Source organism: Gopherus evgoodei, chromosome 24 (assembly GCF_007399415.2).
Source record: "Gopherus evgoodei ecotype Sinaloan lineage chromosome 24, rGopEvg1_v1.p, whole genome shotgun sequence".
NCBI lineage: Eukaryota > Metazoa > Chordata > Testudines > Testudinidae > Gopherus > Gopherus evgoodei.
In genome coordinates, this window is record NC_044345.1 from 6,629,881 (window position 1) to 6,647,370 (window position 17,490).

Genomic DNA, 17,490 nt, shown 5'->3' on the forward strand with positions numbered 1-17,490 from the left:
GGCAGTGCGACAGCCGCCAGCAGGTTTTAAGGTGGCTCCCGGCGGCAGCTCCATTCCAGCCCTGGGTGATGTTCTCAGCTCCTTAAATACTTTGTCCCAACAATGTTTGAGTTGTGGCACTTCACACGAGCAATCTGGCCAGGCTCAGAGCCCAGGCCAGGCACATCGCTTTGCAAATTTGTTTTCCTTCAGCTGGATTAAAAACAAAACAAAAGAACCCACCCCACGACTTCAGAAGCAGATTTATCAAGGTAGGAAGGGCACATGCAGCATTGGGATACAAGTGGGATACAAGTGGCTCCTGTGTAAAAGATTCTAGCTAGGAAGGATCTTTACAGGGCATCCTGCAGCCAACATATTTTACAGCTGGCAGGCCCAGTTCTCCATTCTACAGCACCGAGTGGTCACATAGGGACAAGAATGCAGTCGTCTCTAGAAAGGAAAGCTGGAGCAGTGACTAGGATGCTAGTTTAGGGACTTGGAAAACCCAGGTCCAATTCCCTGGTCTGCTGCATTCTCCCTGGGTGACCTAGAGCAAGTCACAGTCATGCTGGGCCTCAGTTTCCCCACCTGTACAATGGGGATAGCAGCCCTGCCCTGCCTCCCAAATGGCTAACAGCCTTATAAGACTGTGATGGGATCAGATCTTACAGTGTTGGGGTGTAAGCCCCACCCATGTAAACAAAGGGTTAACAAGAGTCTTTAAGCTCAGTTAGCCCACCTGGTTGTCCCAGGAGGGTGTGGTAAGACTGGATTTGTTATCACAGCCAGCTGGGCCTTCTTCAGGATGGAAGGGAGTGAAAGCTACAGAGGCAGGACTCTGAGCGGCTTAGGGTTCCCTCACTCTGGGAAAGGGACAATAAGGTAGCTGGATGAGAGAAGACAGGCCCTGGGAAAGGACCCAGGCTCCAGGGATGTTATCCTGTAACGGGAGCTGAGGGGAGCCCAGCAGGACCCAGTGCTCAAGGCCAGACGGACAGAGGTTGGTTTGTTTTGTTTGGGGTTTTGACATGGGAAACCCGTTGCTCTGAGAGAAGGGTGGGATTGCAGAGGAGCCGAGGCCGGGTGGAAGGTGCAGTGTTGATAACTGGAGCTGTGCGGCACACTCTTCGTACACGACATCAACACCCTGCAAGGGGCGAGACTTTAGAGAGATGGGCTGGAGGGCAGAGTCAAAGAAGAGGCAGAACACCACAGGGCTGGACTGGCTGGGGGCAGGGGGTGGATATAGATGAGGAGAGCCTGCCATGTGATGCCCAGCCACAAGGAGGTGCACCAGCAGTGAGCCCACTCAATGCAGGGCCATATAAAGTACCATACAGACAGATCATTTACTTTACCCATCGCTGAAATGCAGCCTCCTCTGGGTGGAGTGTTATAGTTTAGCAGTACACAGCAATAGGACACAGCAGCTCAGGAGGCAAAGATAAGCCATAAGAAGCTGCCTGAGGGAAGTTTCAAGTGGGCAGGGTGGAATGACCAGAGTTGACCTAGAATTTTGTCCTAGTCTATTTAAATTAATGCAGGCTGAGCAGGTTGGAGTGTCTGTGTGGGAAGCTGCACACTCCTGTGGGGCTCAATATCATCTGGAAGGGTAGGGTGCTGTGATGGCTGTGGGGGTGGGTTGTGACATTGCTCAAAGAGGGGCAGACTTAAGGGCATGGGGTGGAGTGAACCTTACTTCTGAATTTCCTGGTTTTCAGTGGTTTGAGTGTAGGTGAACTCAGCATGCTAGAAGGACACAATGCAGCAAGGGGCAGCCTTAACTCTGCATTCATGAATCCTTTCGGCAGTGAATTTTGAGTTCTCCTTCCACACTCAGCTCTGCAGTGAGGAAGAGGGGACAGGAGAGGACCATAGAAAGGAGCCCAGCCACTGATGCCCTGGAACATGCCTGTTACTGAGCAATAGGTCAGGGGGCCAAGGCAAGGGCCCAGCCTTTCACTTCTGACTCTGGTCCCCAGTGGATTCACGCTAGAAAAAATAAGGTGTGCACACAAAAGTGTTGGTTCTATCCCTGCCTCTGCCCAGGCAGACCAGCAGGGGGCACTGCAAGTCAGGATAAAGTAAGGAGCTGGCTGACTAGAGGGCTTGGGAATGGGAGATGGAGCTTGGTCACTGAAACCAATTCTGCCCATGAGTGACAGATGGTCGATATTGTCTGATCTCTGTTCCCTGGCTCACCGGAAATGGTTCATTGGGCTCACTTCAGTTTCCTGCTGGATCGGAACCCATCTCTCACCAACTGCTGTCAGGGGTCAGAGACGGAAACTGGGAACCAGGACTGCTGGGTTCTCTTCCCAGGGTAACCCCATGGCAGCCTCACTTTTCTGTGCCTCAGTGGACTGATCTACTGAATGGGTCCACTCACAATACTAGGACTGCAGGGCGTCTCAATGAATTCACCTTTGCCAATCGCTGTTACAGCAACGGGTAACTGCAGCTTCCAGATAAGGTGAGGCTATTTTAGTAAGTAAAACCCTCACTCCAGGGAATCAAGACAATGTCCCTAGACACAAAGCAAAGGACACAGTGCGTGCTAGTATTACTGCCAGGCTTTACGCTCCTGTTCACTTCCCGCTGAGTTCTCGGCCTGGCTGCAGCTCATAGAAACTCCGACGTGCAGAATCTGCTGGGGAGCTGATATTTTCTCAGGCCGTTTCAAGACGACAGAAGTGAGGGCGTCATGCTCCTGTGTAATGCTGGCGCAGTACTTGCTCCTGGAGCACCGTGCCAATTTGGCTTAAGATTTACTGTGTGGTTCCTTGGGGAGCCATTGGGCAGGAGTCGCGGGGCAGCAAGGGGAGTCCTGCCCTGCTAAGCAGACCAGTAAACAGTTCGCTAGGTAAAACTGGCTTGGGTACGTGCAGTTCTCCGAACGATTTAGTGCTGGAATGTGCGGACACAACCATCCAGCCCCTAGGAGCCACGGTAGGGCGACCAGAAAGCAAGTGTGCAAAATCGACAGGGGCTGGGGCGTAATAAGAACAAGACCCAAAAATCAGGACTGTCCCTATAAAATCAGGACATCTGGTCACCCTAAGCCACGGTGACTGGTGCTCAGGAGAGTGGATGGGTGGATACAATATATGTAGGGCTCCCAAACCTTTTCATAACATGGACCATATTCGAATAGCAAGATTATCTCTTGGGCACTCTCACTGGCCATCTGTCACCGGGAGACGGCCTCTTCGAGAAGGAAAGGGACCAGTGCACCTGGGACTAGTTAGTTGCCTCTTGATGGAGTCTGATAGAAGGCGCCTGGTAAGACTTGGGCAGTAGATGAGAACGGGAGCAGGAAGGAACAGCCGGGAGCTGATGAGGGCTGCTGGAGTCCCGAGAAAGACCTAGCCCAGATAGCTGATGAGAGAGCGCTGTGGCAGCAGAAGAGAGCTCCTGGAGAGCTGTCCAGAGCGAGGCAGCCCTGGCAAGGAGACGGCTGGTGCAAAGGGGGAACCAGTGCAGGCTGAGCTCACGAACAAGAGGGTTGACTCTAGAGAGAGGTTCCCGTGAACAGGGCGGTGATCTGCAGGCAGAGGGACCCGGGGAGTGGAAGCCCCGAGTTGAGGGCTTCAGGAGAAGAGCAGCAAGAATCCCAGAGAATTGTCAGAGGTGTGGAGACCTTGGAGTAGGGGCACAGGAGTGGGAGAAGAGGGATTATGGGCTCTCGGGTGGGCAGCCTGGAGATGGGCCCTGGAGGACTGCTCCATCCCAACCTGCCTTATTCCTGAGGGGTTGGAGAATTGGCTTCCTGAAGGTCGAAACTACAGTAATTATGCCTGGAAGAGCTTGAATTAGACTCCACAAGGCTGGGGGATGGGGATGACCGTTGGTCTGATCCGCGGTGGAGAAAATGGGCGACTCGGCCTAGAGGGGATGTAGGGGAAACTGAGGCAGAACTTGACTGGACTGCTGTGATCAGTCACAGGAACGCACCTGATGGGATGAGCCCAGCCTTCCCACTGGCCATCACGATTCCACTTCCCACCCCATTGGTCTTTTATTAGATGCTTATTTGGGCCAGACTGAGCCATCATAATGCATTTATCCTCACAACCCCTCTGGGAGGCAGGGCGGGGTTGTTATCCCCACTGTATGGACGGGCAAGAAAGCTTCAGAGAGACCCTTCATGGGAGTGTAATTCCCAGCACGGGCCATGTTCAACCCCTGCCCAGTCCCCTGGGTATGTAGCCCATGCAGCTGCCCAAGCCACACTGCTGTCTTGCTAGGTCCAGTGGAGCTGGCACACGTCCGTCTACCCCTGCTGGAAATTACACCAACTGACTGCTGTGTAGACGTACCTCATGGGATCTTTGGGGAGAAGCAGGAGCTGACCCAGCATCTCCATCTCCATAGCCAACCCTAGTGCCCTAACCGCTGGAGCATGCTTCCGAGAACGTCTCTCCCTTTCTATTCACCACCACGTAGACCCACCTCAGCCTGTTTCATTCCAACACATAGACACTTTCCGTCTAGAAAAGAAGATCAGATGCTTTAATCAGTGCCGAGGAGCAGCAGCCCTGAAGGATTTAAAAAATAATAATCATAGAGTAGAAAAGAACATGTGGGTAGCCACGATGGATGATCGGCATGATGGCTGCTGAGATGTCATGAAATCACGGGGAACCATTTTTAAATCATATGTAACATAGCCAATGAGTCACCTTGGCTCTCCTTACCAACTGTGTCTTAGGGAAGGAACTTTCCCAATCCCACGTTGATTGCAACAGCTGCATTTTGATTTAAATTGGACTGTATTGCCTCCTGTTGGTCAGTGGACTGGACGTAGCAATACTAAAAGATGTAGGGGGAGAAATGGGATTTGGAGTCTAAATACAACGGAGACCAAATTCCTTTCCATGGCTTATTAAAGGGGGAAAATATGGGCTTGTGGGCAAACGACAGGTGGAGGAGACAGAAGAGCGGGCCTGGACGTTTGGCTATGGACACAGTGTGGATGGGGCAGTGCTGACCTGCGCTTCCAAAGGGCTGTGAGGTCAACAGAAGCGTGACTGCTCAGCTTCCCTGCAGGGCAGGCGCTGAGCCTAGGGAGATCAGATGTTCCAATTTTATAGGGACAGTCCTGATTTTTGGGTCTTTTTCTTATATAGGCTCCTATTAGCCCCCACCTCCTGTCCCGATTTTTCACACTTTCTGTCTGGTCACCCTAGCTGAGCTCCAGTTGCCCCTGCTGCAGAAAGGGGGATCTCCATTTGGAAAGGGCTAAGGGTGCCATAAATCATTACTAGTCATACACCCAGTCACCTGGGTACTGCTTGTAAACGTGAAATTGCCATTGAATGGGTGTCTGTCTAGTGCGGTCCCCCAGGGACCAGTCCCAGGGGTTCTTGGCCCTCCGCTGCTTCACATTTTCATTATTGACACATAAAATCCTCCCTTATAAAGTTTGCAAATGACACCAACATTGGGGGAGCAGGGAATAACGAGGACAGGACAGGTCATTGATTCAGAGCAAGTGAGTGGTAAACTGGGTGCACGTAAACAATGAGCATTTGAATTCAGCTAAATGTAAATGCGTGCATGCAGGAACAGAGCATCCAACCCATGATCGAGGCTGGGTGACTGTGTCCTGGGAAGCAGGGACTTTGAAAAGGATTTAGGGGTTGTGAGGGAGATGCTGTGACCGAAGGACTAATGCTATTCTGGGATATGTAAACAGGGGAATCTTGAGTAGGAGCGGAGAGGTTATTTTACGGCTGTATTGGGCACTGGTGCGACCGCTGCTGGGATCCTGCATCCAGTTCTGGTGCCCGCAGTTCAGGGAGAACGCTGCTACATTGGAGAGGGGTCAGAGAAGAGCCACGGGAATGCTTAAAGCATTAAAAATCCTGCCTGACGTGATTGACTCAAAGAGCTCAATCTATCAAGCTTAACAAAGAGACGGTTAACGGAGGAGCTGATCACAGTCTAGAAGAATCTACATGAGGAACAGATACTTAGTAATGGGCTCGTCAGTCTAGCAGAGAAAGGTCTGACACAAGCCAGTGGCTGGGAGCTGAAGCTCGACAAATTCAGACTGGAAATGAGGGGTACATTTTTAACACTCGGGGTAACTGACCACTGGAACAGTTTCCCAAGAGTCCCATCGAATTCTCCATCACAGGCCAATTTTAAATCATGACTGGATGTTTTTCTGCAAGACCTGCTCTAGGAATTCTTTTGGAGCAATCCTCTGGCCTGTGTTATGGGGGGATTGAGGGATCAGATTAAATGATCCCAATGGTCCTGTCTGGCCTTGGAATCTATGAATCTACTCCAGCTCTGCCACTGACCTGCTGAGTGACTTGAGCACGTCACTTCCTCTCCATGTTCCAGTTTCCCCCTCCTCCTCTTTGCCTGTCCTGTCTATTCAGGCTGGAAGCACTTTGGGGCAGGGCCTGCCTCTCACTCTGTGACTGTGCGGTGCCTGGCAGAACCAGTCTCAGGACTTTGAAGGGCCAGTACAATAATTATAAGAGCATTAATAGGCCATCTCCTGCTAGCACTGGCCAGGCTCAACCCTGCTTTGCTTTTTGAGTCGTGAAATCCCTTCTCTGGAAATAACGGAAAGCTGTATGTTCCCTGTTGGGGGAGGGGACTTCCTTCCCACTCTCTACCAGCCCCCACTTGGTGGGTCTAACCCCAGTTATCACTACCTCAGGTGGCAATGGGACCTAGTGTTTAGAGCACTGAACTAAACAAACCACTTGGGTTCTGTCCCCAGCTCTGACACTAGCCTGCTAGGTGATCTCAGGCAAGTCACTTCCTCTGCCTCAGTTTCCCCATCTCTAAAATGGGGTGATGATACTGACCTCCTTTGTAAAGCACTTTGAGATCTGCTGATGCAAAGAGGTGGCATTACCACACGTGCACAAAGTGGGCCATCATCTCCCTCAGCTTCTGGGATTCACTCACCTGTCCACCCTGCATTGACATCATAACACGCCCGACTGTAAACCTAGATTCCCCGCAGCCTGGCTCATGCTCCAAACGTTCCCTCCTCCCTGCTGCAGAGGTGGCACTTTCACTAGCACAAGCCGCAGTCTCTCAGAGATGCTGATTTTTAATTTGGTTTCCACCCCTGTGAATTTAGTGCTGGAAAAAGCTGCTGGTTAAGATCCCTAGTGCCTGACAGCTTAGCCAGCTAGCAGGTACTGGTGCAGCTGCAGTCAGGCAAGAAACCCCTATCAACTGCCCCTTCCCAATGGGACTCAACCCGCCTCTGAAGAGATGCCCTCTAGGGGTGAGGAGGAGAGCTCTATCTCATTGGCCTCTTTTCTGAGGCTGCCAATTAGAGCTAATTGTGGTGGCATCATTAAGAACTGGGTCGAGACCTACTAAACTCATTCCAGACAAATCACCAACCCGCTGCTACCGACAGGACCTTGGGTGTGAACTGGGCACTCGGCATCCATCTTGTTCATAGTCACCAAAGGTACCAGAGCCACCACCCAAGGCTGGGGCCCCAATGCACTGGGCATAGCCCCCTCACAGCAAGCGACTGCTCCTGCCCCCAGAGAGCTCACCATTGAAATAGACAAAGAAAGGGAGGCAGAGGGGAAGTGATTTGCCCAAGGTCCCCCAGTGGGTCAGTAGCAGAACCCAGGTTTCCCAGCTCCTAGTCCAGCATCCTAGCCACTAGACCATGCTGTCTCCTGCCCACCTGTCTCCTCTCTCCCCAGTCATCTAGTCCCCATGTTCCACCCTAATGGGCGTACCACATGTTCCAGCCAAGGGATGGGGACACTACTACTCTGAGTCTGGGATGGGGGCCTCCTGGAAGAGTGGGTAAGCCAATGCCATGCTTCAGGGCCTACAGGGGCCAGGAAGGAATCTCCTCTCCTTGTGGCATGCCGTGGCTGGAGGGAGTGGGATTCTTTGCTCTATGATTGTGCAGCGCCTAGCACATGGGGTTCTGGTCCGTAACTGGGGCTCCTAGGTGCTCTGGCAATACACATAATAAGGAAGTATCAGGTACTGACCACTGTCAAAGCCAAACTGTTGGGCTTACTGGACCACAGGTCTGCTCCAGTAGGGCAGATCGTACTGCCTTTTCACCTTCAATCAGATGCAGGATTCGTCTTCACTTCCTGTCCTAAACTGTTGTGGGACATTGCTCTGAGTGGTTGAGCAACTACCTCAGTTCCACCCCAGAGACAGCTGCATTTTGACCACCCATGGGATGTAGCAGCACGACTGTAGATACAGACTGTCCAGGGCTTTGGGAGCCTTTAGAAAGGTACTTCATAAAAGGCAAGACTCTTCTTTGAGTCCTTCCTTGGCTTTGTTTCTACACATTTTCTCCACAGCTCTGAATATCCTTTTAAATTTGCAATCAAACCCAGGCAGCTCCGCCTCTGCCCCTCACCCGGCATTGGCCTCAGTTCCCAGTGACTCTGAGCCTGGGCTTGGGATGCCATCATGTCTCCTTCACAAGCTCCCTGTGTTAAGCAGTTCAGCAAGTTAGAGCAGCTTCAGGGCTGCTCTAATTTCCATTCCGCTCCCTATGCCTCCTGGGAGGCAGAGAACAGTGCAGAGCGCTCCAGCCACACCCCACGTCCAGGGTTGTGAGCAGGGTAGGTGCAGAGTAAAGAGGTTTTAGGGAATGTCTTCACTGGCAACGTTAACATGACTCCCTGAGGGGCATAGCTCCCAGTGCCGGTGCACTGTCTATACCGGCGCATTACAGCGCTGAAATTTGCAGCACTCGGGGGGGGGGGTGTTTTGTACCCCCTTGAGCGAGAAAGTTGCAGCGCTGTAAAGTGCCAGTTTAGACAAGCCCTTAGAATTGGGCCCTTTTCCTTAGCTGGATTTGGTGTGCCCGAAGCACTATCCATGCTAAGCAGACACATAAAGAAATAATAATAATAATAATACAATGAATAACAATTAATAACATCACTAATCCTCATGAATAATGGCCAACGATCCCCAGAACATCGCTTTATCACGCTGATGCCGAGTTAATCCAGTGCCCTAATGCCTAGGACCTGTCAGATCTGTGGTGCTTTGCTCCTACCGTCCCTCTTCCAAACTCAGGGCCTCTAGGCAGAGCGGGGCACCCTAGGGCTCGCCCAGCCTTTGATCTGGCCCCTTGCTTCTGCAGCAGCCAGGAACTCCTCCACCCCCACCAGGGCCCATGGGTGAGGTCAGAGCAGTGAGGATCCATGACTGCAGCAGGCGGGAGGCAGCAGGCCCAGGGCTGAGCTAAACACGCTGGATTCTCTGTCACTTGGAGTCTTTTCAGCCATGATTTGAGGCCGTCAGTAAGTCAGCCGGAGGCCAGGGGTCTGTTACAGGAGCTGAGTGGGGGAGGTTCTGCAGTTTGTGACACGCAGAAGGTCAGACTAGATGATCACGATGGTCCCTTCTGGCCGTAAAGTCTAGGAGTCTATGTGAGCGGCACAGACCTGCCGCGGGGCGAGCCCAAGCGCGCCCAGGCTCGCGCTCCCGCTCGCTGTTATGTAACCAGCAGGCCGGGCTGGCTGGGGGACAGAGCACGCCGCTCCATCTGCCAATCCCACGCCGCTGGAGGAGGCGTCTCCACTGGGCCCCGCAGCCCAGTGGGCGGGGGAGAGAGCCCATTCAAGGCTTGCGCTCTGGTTACTCACGCTGTCTGCTGACAGCCCTGCCGCATGCCAGGCCATGTGAGCGTCTTGCCATTGCTCCCCCTCCCCCCAAGGCCTTCTTTGAAAAAATCTGCTCCGTGTTTGCGTTAAAAAAACCCCCCAGGCCTCAGACACTTCCACCCCACTCCCACACACACTTTTTGCAAGGATTCCTGCCCTTGTCCCTGGGACAATCGCCACCTCGGTCCATCAGGATTGAGCTTGCCTGGAGTTTTCTCACCGAATGCGCTGCAGGGAGGGGGAGGGGAGCGCTGACTCTGGGGAGAGGCATCACAGCTCAGGGGTGCTGCGAGGTAACTGGGAAGGAATCCTTAGGGAAAGGCTGGCAGCTGGGAGAAACATCGGATCCTTTCATGCCTTCTGGGGCAGTTTGCTTTCGATTTCTTCCCTGGCAGGGGTCTTTGTCTAACTCCTCTGGGGTCTGTGCGGAGGGCGCAAAGCGAGTGTAAAATCCTCCCGGTCTGATCTGCTCGGTGTAAAGGAAGGCATCCGGTGAGAGGGAATTGGGATCCCGGGCACTTGTGGCGTCTGGAAAAGAAGCAGATTTTTCCCAGCAATTTCCTTTGCTCTAGCAAGTCTCATCTGACCATCAATTGGACCTCTGAGAGGTGCCACTAACTGTTGGGGGTTTGGGGCACAGACACCCCCAAACTTATCTGCAGCAAACTCCATTAAACTCTGACCAGGTTAGCGGAGCCATAGCTCAGGCCTGATGAGGGATGCTCAGCTCCTCAAACGTCAGCTGAAGTGAAGTGGAGCAGCCAGTGTTCATAGACTGGTGCAGTGGTTAGAGCACCAGTGCAGGAGTTAAGAGACCTTGTTTCAAATCCCTGCTCTGCCACAGGCTGCCTGGGTGACCCTGGGCATATCACTTAGCCTTCCTTTGCCTCAGTTTCCCCCACAGGGACAATGGAGATAATAGCACTGCCCTGCCCCGCAGGCTGTGGTGAGGGTATACCTTAACGATTATGAAGTGCTCCGATACTACAGTGGTGAGGTAAGAAAAGACCCTCAGACAGAGAGAGCCTGCAAAATCAGGCCCTTAGTAACTAACACACATGGCTGAGTCAGGACTCCTGGGTTCCATGGGACCTGAGTAAGCTCCTAAGTCCTGCAGCCCTTGCTCCCCTAATTTAGTGCCATGGGAGTTAGATTTGTGAAAAGCACAGGATCACCCTAGCAAGGCTTAGTGCCTCAGTTTCCCCATTTTGTAAATGCGGAGAACGGTACCCACTGTTGGGAGGCTTCGCTGCTGTTCATAAAAGTCTCTAAGATCCTAATAAAAAGCAAAGGACTAGGCACTTCTGGGAGGGTGAGTGCTACAAACCCTCTTACCGTGACCCCCACACTTTAGAAGGTGGGATGGGGCAGCCCTCCAGTTCTTTTCTGCCTCTTTCCCATGCACTCCTCCCCCACCCCCACACAGCCAGAAGTAGGGGGCTGTGTGTGACACAGGGCAGCAAGGACGCAACTCAGAGCCTTGGGCTGGCTCAGAACCAGCAGCCCCCAAGAGACACCCAGGCTTTGCGTCCCATTCCCAGTCCCTGCAAGCCACCCACTCAAAAAGGAGCCAGCTCCCCTGACGCAGCAGCCCAGCCAGGCATGCTCTTCCCCCAGTTGGCTGGCAGCCACCAACCTGGCTCTGTGTTTATTTATTTACGCCTGTGCTGACTAAACCACCTTGTTCCCAGCAGCTGGGGAGGGGCCGAGGCAACAGAGCTGGGAGAACGCTATGTCCTCTTCTCAGATTTTTGATTAAACTCGCAACTGCTCCTTATGTAACAGACTCGAGGAGGGATCAGCGCACGTTTCCAGCACTGCTCTCTTGGTGCAGATTTTCCTGGCATCCGCCTGCTGCTGGGGCTCAGATCCCTCTTCCCACTCTGGAACCTGCCTGTCTGTCCTGGGTCAGGGACTGAGTATTATTGGTGGTGCGGAGGGCAGGGTCAGCTCCCTTCATTACAAACAACTGATAGCATGGGGGTGCGCTAGCTTTGTTCCTCTCCCGAGGAATGCAGGGGAGGGCTAAAGCCAAGAAGCAACTACTATATTGACATGAGAGAAATCATCCGTATTACAAACTGTTCCAGTTCTTATGCTGCCAGCTTTGACATGGATCTGTTTCATAATACTCAGCACTTATATAGCACATTGGCCAGGCATGTTGCTGTGCAGGCATCAGCCCGACTTTCCAGCCTGCCTTGCTCCTTTGGGGTCATTCATTATTATACTCAATTTACAGGTTGGGGAAACTGAGGCACAAAGACTTGAAGAGACTTTATTAAGATCACATAGCTGTCAGTGGACAGTTGGGCCTAACACCCAGGAGTCCTGACTTACAGTTTCCCTGTTCTAACCAGTAGTCTGCACTCTCTTCCATTGCCAGGAATAGAACCCAGGACAGCCATTCCCTTCCTCTAACCACATACCCTCTCTGAAATACTTGCTGTCTATAGTGTGCCCTTATATAACCGCTCGTACGTCTCCTTGGGTGTGGACTAGGTAACCCTTTGCTGACCAAAAACTGCAATGGTAACATTATTTATTTGGTGAGAGGTTTCAGAGTGGTAGCCATGTTAGTCTGTATCAGCAAAAACAACGAGGAGTCCTTGTGGCACCTTAGAGACTAATACATTTATTTGGGCGTAAGCTTTTGTGGGCTAAAACTCACTTCATCGGATGCATGGAGTGGAAAATACAGCAGCAGATATATATACACAGTACATGAAAAGATGGGAGTTGCCTTACCAAGTGGGGGGGTCGGAAAAATCACTATTGTAGTGGTAATGAAGGTGGCCCATTTCAAACAGTTGAAAAGAAGGTGGGAGTAACAGTATGGGGAAATTAGTTTTTGTAATGACCCATCCACTCCAAGTCTTTATTCAGGCCTAATTTGATGGTGTCCCGCTTACAAATTAATTCCAGGTCTTCAGTTTCTCGTTAGAGTCTGTTTTTGAAGTTGTTTTGTTGAAGAATTGCCACTTTTAAGTCTGTTATTGAGTGACCAGGGAGATTGAAGTGTTCTCCTATTGGTTTTTGAAGGTTATAATTCCTGATGTCAGATTTGTGTCCATTTATTCTTTTGAGTAGAGACTGTCCAGTCTGGCCAATGTACATGGCAGAGTGGCACTGCTGGCACATGATGGCATATATCACATTGGTAGATGTGCAGGTGAACAAGTCCCTGATGATGTGGCTGATGTGGTTAGGTCCTATGATGGTGTCGTAGACGCCAACTCCAGGGCTGGAGCACCCAGGGGAAAAAATTGGTGGGTGCTTTGCACCCACCGGCAGTGCCCTGCCCCACCCTTCCACCCCAGCTCACTTCTACCTCTGCTCCGTCTCCACCTCCTCCCCTGAGCGTGCCGCCTTGTCCTGCTTCTCCCCACTCCCTCCCAGCACTTGCGCTGCGAAACAGCGGATTCACAGGGCAAGTGCTGGGAGGGATGGGGGAGGAGGAGGAACGTGGTACCCTCAGGGAAGAGGAGGGGCCGGGGCAGGGATTTGGGGAGGGGTTCAATAGGGGCAGGAAGGGGATGGAGTTGGAGCGGGGCCAGGGGCGTGAGCACCCACCAGAGCCAAAGAAAGCTGGCCCCTGTGGATGGTGTCCCTTGAACAGATATGCAGACAGAGTTGGCACCGGGTTTGTTGCAGGGTTTGGTTCCTGGGTTAGTGTTTTTCTTGTGTGGTGTGTAGCTGCTGGTGAGTGTTTGTTTCAGGTTGGGGGGCTGCCTGTAAGCGAGGCCTGGCCTGAAGGATGATCCCTCACTCTCACAGAGCTTGGAAAGAAACAGCACGCTGCACGACAGTTTGGGCTGAGAAGTAAAGAAAACCCCCATACCTGCAGAGGGAATCCACAGGGAGACTTAACCAGGGGGAACTCCAGGGGAACAGCCCTTCCTTTGCTAAATGGAATCTTTAATGGCCAAAAGAACAGGAGTACTTGTGGTACCTTAGAGACTAACATGTCATGAATTCAGGTCTTTGTCTCACCTGAGAGGAACAGAAAATGGTTTGCAAAGAGACGCCTTGTCTCTTGCTCTTGATAGCAGCTAGCCTCACCGCAGGCCTGTGTTAGACATTTCGAGTCCAAGGCTTGGAAATGGCTCCACAGAGACACTGTTTAAGATTTTGCCTGGATCTGTTTTGTGCTCAAGAGTCCACGTTATAAGAAAAAGCACAGGGTTAGTTCCCCTCTAATTAACAAGCTGTACCCTGCCCCCCAATAGCACCACAAGCTGCAGAAGTCATTGGCCAGGGTTTGACTCTCTTCAGCTTTCTGGACATGGATGGAGCATTGGTGACATCAGACCATGAGCCGTCACTGCTCTGCCAGCGGATTTTGAACACGGAGGCTGCTGGAGAATCACGGTTCCACTGCGAAGGAACGGGCTGGAAATCCAGAGGGGAGGCTGAGTTTGCAACAGTAAAAAGAAATTGAGACCTCCAACTCTGCTAGATTCTGCACAGCCCTACAAGATGCTCAAGAGAAAAACATAAACAGCACTAGATCCCATAGTGATAGGCACAGTATAAAAGATATCTAGATAGATGGGCGTATATGGCAATGGATGAATAGATACACAGAAGGGTGTGAATGTGGATGGATGGATGGATTCATATGGTGAGGGAGGATGTGTTGTTTTTCCTTTGATTTTAATCAGTTTTGTTTTCAGGGATGCTGTCGAGGTAACAGAAAAATTGTTTATGTTCCAGATTTTAACCTCATTCATACTGGCTTTCCTCTGATGTAGTATACATTGGAGAGGATGAAGTTCTTCTTGATGAAGTTCTCCCTGGGGAGCAGAATCAGACCCTTGCCTGTGTTATCACTAACTCCATCTTAGAGTCTTAAAAGAGAGTGGTCAAAGAAAATCCAGCTGGCTTTCGGCACCAATGAGGTTGGTTTCCTGTTTGCATTTCACTCAGGTTGGACAGGAAAGGTAAGCTGGTCAATATCACTTGTCCGTTGCAGTCAGGTTCAGTGCAGGGCTCTAACGCACAAGGCTGCCATCACTGCCCGAGAAGCATGGAATGAACCAAGCTCTCATTGAATAAATCACAGTGACATCCCTATTCATGTTCAGTTTTGTAGCATCTCTCTCTCTCTCTCTCGCTCGCTTTTTGTGTGTGTTGGTTTCCATACATAAATCTCTGCTGGGGACCCTAAACACTGTCCCTTTAATATTGTGTGCGTTGGATAAACAGAGTGGACTATTTGAATCACTTACAGAGAATAATAATCAGAGAACAAATCCTACTCCAAAGAGGCTGCATGCATACTAATCAAAGCATCAAATTCGTCCATGGTGTAAATCCTCAGAAGTGAGTAGATTCACTCTACAGTGAATCTGACCCCCAAATCTACTTATGCCCAGAATATTCAAATTTCCCAGCATTGTACTTAGGCACGTATTTCAGTTTATAAATATCAAACAAGGACTTCCAGCCACAGAGCAGGGAGAAAGAACAGCCATTTTCCTCTTAGAATTGTTCTTTAATTGAAGATAGTTACAAAACACAAATGAACCCCCCTTCCATTCATATTACAGCAACAGCCAAGGGATCCACTCTGGATTGGGGCTGAACAGTTTCAGGCATCTTCTACTTTGCAGGTCTGGAGGAAAGTGAGGTCTGGTTTTTAGAGCAAGGAGAACACCTGGGTTCTATTCCCAGATCTGTCACTGACTCAGTGTGTGGTGAGATGCAAGCACTTCAACCTCCCTGGCCACACTATAGCAGACCTTAAGGTGGCCATCCTGCAGCAAAAAAACTTCAGCACCAGACTTCAAAGAGAAACTGCTGAGCTTCAGTTCATCTGCAAATTTGACACCATCAGCTCAGGATTGAACAAAGACTGTGAATGGCTTCCCAATTACAGAACCAGTTTCTCCTCTCTTGGTTTTCACACCTCAACTGCTAGAACAGGGCCTCATCCCTCCTGATTGAACTGACCTCGTTATCTCTAGCTTGCTTGCTAGCACACATATATATACCTGCCCCTGGATATTTCCATTACATGCATCTGAGGAAGTGGGTATTCACTCACGAAAGCTCATGCTCCAAAACGTCTGTTAGTCTATAAGGTGCCACAGGATTCTTTGCTGCTTTTACAGATCCAGACTAACACGGCTACCCTCTGATACAAGTCACTTCCTGTATCTTTGGCTCAGTTTCCCCCCCTGGAAAGTGAGGACGGAGTAACTGATTACAAATTACTGGATGGGAACATTAATAGGAATTCAACCCAGAGATGGAACAGACCTATTGGAACTAGATGTACGATCTCCCTTCCAGTGCAGGATCATTCCCTACAGTATGTTTTAGCCCATTTAGGCCAGCTTAGTACGTGCTGAACATCACAGCCTGTAGAGGGGGAACAGATCGGCAGTCACAGATCACAGGTTACTTTTACATTATATGCACAACTGATTCTGATGTCAGCAGCCGGGAACACAGAATAATAGACCTCTGCCAACCTGCAGCATATAACAGCACTTTAAAATAAAAGCCACTTTGCTGACGCTTTGGCCACATCCCAGGGCCATAAAAGAGCTGGCTATATGCCCCCGCATGCAGTCATAGTGGCATGACACTAGAGGTCATGAGCATGCACGCAGCAGTAAGGTTTGTTATGCCCATTAAGGCCCTAATTCAGCAAAGCATTTAAGCACGTACATTACCTTTACCTCTGAAGTCAAGGGGACTTAAGCGTGCGCTTAAGGGCTTTGATGTATAGAGATAAGGGCTGTTTTGGGGCACTAAGGGCTCCAGGCTTTGCAGTGTTGTGTGCCCTTTATTCCTACTAACTCATTACCAGGACAATAGTGTCTGCAGCACCCAGCCCCTTACAGAGCTGAACTTGCGTGTAGGACAACACTGGGCCCCTGGCCAGCACCCACCTTTACCACGTAACCTCAGCAGGCAGCACAAGAGGAGTCATTGTTCATTTAAAAAAGCCATCAGACCAAAGAGACTTTGGGGAGCGTCATCTTTTGAGGCAAATAGGTTCATGTGCCTGGCCCGGGCACAGGGAACGGGCTTCTTGTACCATCAGGTCAAGGCAACTGCAGGGCAGGTTAAGCCTTAACCAGCTCCTCTCCACAACTCCCACCCCCTCCTCCCCTATCTCTTCTGCTCGTCCCTTTCTTCCCTTCTCTTTCCCCAACCACCTGTCTCCTTCCCCTTTATGCTCCCTGTCCCTGCTGCTGTCCCCTTAGCAGCCCCCATGTACATACCCTGCCATATCCTCCTCCCCATCTCCCTCCCACCCATGAACTTCTCCCATCCCATTTCTCTTGCTTCCCTGCAGCATCCCCTGGCCACTCCACTGACTGTGCTTCCCCAGCCATAACCCCCTCCTATCCCTGCTGGGGACCGCAGCCCACTATCCCCTCTCCTGTCTCCCCGGTCCTTCTAGTCCCTCTCCTCTCTGTGTCCTCCAACTGCTTCCTCTTCTGAGCCCCACCTCCATTGCCTCCTAACCCCCAGTGGTCCTCTAGTCCTGCCATTTCTCTTCCCGCCCTAGCCCTATGGTCTCCTCCTGTGCCTTCACCAGCTTCCCCTCCTCTGCCCCATTATCCCCTATGGGTCCCCTATCACACCCTCTCCTCTGCCCCATTGTCCTCTATGGGTCTCCTATCACGCCCTCTCCTCCGCCCCATTGTCCTCTATGGATCCCCTACCATGCCCCCTCCTCTGCCCCATTACCCCCTATGGGTCCCCTATCACGCCCCCTCCTTTGCCCCATTACCCCCATGGGTCTCCTATCACCCCACCTCCTCTGCCCCATTACCCTATATGGGTCCCCTATCACGCCCTCTCCTCCGCCCCATTGTCCTCTATGGATCCCCTACCACAC